The sequence below is a fragment of the Belonocnema kinseyi genome, chromosome 9, assembly GCF_010883055.1.
Source record: "Belonocnema kinseyi isolate 2016_QV_RU_SX_M_011 chromosome 9, B_treatae_v1, whole genome shotgun sequence".
In the NCBI taxonomy this organism is placed as follows: domain Eukaryota; kingdom Metazoa; phylum Arthropoda; class Insecta; order Hymenoptera; family Cynipidae; genus Belonocnema; species Belonocnema kinseyi.
In genome coordinates this window covers 114,643,843-114,646,252 of record NC_046665.1, presented here as the reverse complement: position 1 = coordinate 114,646,252, position 2,410 = coordinate 114,643,843, and the positions used below count along the sequence as shown (strand labels likewise).

The following is a 2,410-nucleotide window of genomic DNA, read 5'->3' as shown; positions in this document are numbered from 1 at the left end:
AGCTCCAAGGAGATTATGTTGAAAAATAAAAAAAAAATTACCCAAAAAAAATTGTTTTTATACTTCATTCTAAGGACTTATTGAACTACCCTCGTATTTCAATAAGTAAAATCATAGGACATGAAATTACAAGATTTAGTTTTAAAGAATTTAAGAACTACTGATCCGTTACTTTCGCTCTTACTCGCTGTCTAGTTTTCGATACAATAATGGTAGGTCAGTGTCAGATCTTCGAGTAGGAGGGAAGGTTACAAATTGAAGAGTGGGGGCAAAAAATACAAGGCCTGAGGGCGTGCTCAAATTCGGTAAATCCGAAAGGAGGAGAAGATACACGAAGACGTTTACAGGATAATTTACAGTTGTGTTAGTTGGAAACATCGGTACTTAAACGTTTAACAAAAAGAGGCGAGACTGAATGGCTAGAGTGAAAAATGCGCATACCTGATTTTTTTCAGGGATCAGGACTCGGTCCTCGATATTTTGGAAATTTTCATCTGGAAAGCAATAACGGGTAGTAAACAGAAAATGAAGGGATAGAGTTCAGAGTAGTAAAGTTAATCTTAAGGAACTTGACGAAATCACATTTTTAAAACAGATGTTAGAAATCGTAAATAACTTAGGTCTCAACATACTTCGGCCCACTTGAACAGTCGCGTTCAAAAGATATTCAAAAACTTTTTAAGGCAGCAATAAATTCTAAGCATTTCGATGAACCCTTAATTAATAAGAGTACTACATACATAATACGATTAATAATTCACACACATACGATTGACATAGAATACATGTTAAAGATAGCAAAAAAAGGAGTAAATTATTTCTAGGTTTAAGTAATCTACAAAATTAGTCAGTATCAATCGGCAACGGAGGCAAATTTTTTACGCTGCGTTTGCACTCGCCATTCGCAGTTTTCACAGTTACTACTCGGATAAAACCATCTTCTCGAGGATGTGTGGCTATAACACGGTCGAGTGTCCATCGCATGGGAGGGAGATTGTCATCTCGAATTGTTACCAGTTTACCGATCTGAATGTCGGTAGTGGCACCCTTATGCCACTTTTTGCGGACGGTTAACTCATGAAGGTATTCTTTACTCCATCGAGTCCAAAAGTGCTGTTTCATTTGTTGTACTTGCTGCCAAGACGAAATTCGCCCGGACAGCAGGTCCTTCAAATCATGTTCCGGCACACCCATTAGAGAGTCACCTGTGAGAAAGTGACCTGGAGTGAGGGCAGCTAAGAAGTTAGGATCTGAGGGTACAGGAGTCAAAGGACGAGAATTAGGATACCCTGTATCTCGGTTGTGGGTGTTGTGAACTCCTCATAAGTTAACAGTCTATTACCAATAACGCGAACCCAGTGGTGCTTAAAAGACTTTACCGCAGCCTCCCAGAGTCCCCCGAAGTGTGGCGAACGCGGGGGGATGGAATGCCAATTAATATGATGACTAGCGAGTACGCGAGAAACAGTATCGTTGTGCTTCTTAGAGTTCAAGAATTGACAAATTGCATCGATTTTATTTTTTGCACCCGTAAAGTTACTACCGTTATCGGAGTAAAGATCGGAACTTATTCCACGTCTAGAGAAAAAGCGGCTCAAACAAGCTAAAAAGGCTTAAGTAGTCAGATCACTGGCAACTTCTATGTGTACGGATTTAGTAGCGAAACACACAAAAACAACAACGTAGATTTTTACCTTGTTTCGATTTCGAAATTTTCTTTCCTTTATATAAAAAGGGCCACAATAATCTACGACTGAATGTAGAAAAGCTCTTTTGAATACTGTACGATTTTTCGGAAGATCCCCCATCAAGTAAGTAGGAACTTGCGGTTTAGCGCGACAACTAATTATGCATTTTCTGATTACGTTTTTGACTATGTTTTTTCCGTTTATAATCCAATATGAATCTCGGGTGGCATTAAGCGTCGCTTGAGAGCCAGCATGCATTAATTTTAAGTGTTGATCGCGAATGATAAGCGTGGCAATATTGTGATTCTGAGGTAAAAGAGTTAGTTGTTTCTGTGAATAATTAAGATTCGATTATTTCAATGAGAATACCTTCAGAATCTAAGAAAGGATTAAGCGGAGCTAATCTCCCATCGATTTGTTTGTTTGATTGTAGAATTTTAATTTCGTTCGGAAATGCTTCGTGTTGTAATAATTTAATTACGCAATTAGTCGCAGTTTTAAGTTCAGTTGAAGAGAGGTGACCTTTTATCTCACACTTATGCACCTTAATGGTTATGAAACGTTGACAGTAAGCTATAACGCGTATCAGTTTCGTAAAGGATTGTGCATTTTCAAAAAGTTTAGTGGCGATTTCGTTCACGCGAGTTAACTTGACTGATAAACTGATAACAGGTTTCCTTCGTTCAGGAATTTCGATAGGCTCCAAGTGTGATTGAGGCCAA

The 2,410-nt window shown here is 38.5% G+C and overlaps 1 protein-coding gene across 1 annotated transcript in view; it reads left to right on the top strand.

Annotated features, from left to right (window-relative positions):
• Positions 1–2,410, top strand: part of LOC117179945 (RYamide receptor-like) — a 302,704-nt gene that overhangs the window by 95,985 nt on the left and 204,309 nt on the right. The window lies entirely within an intron of this gene.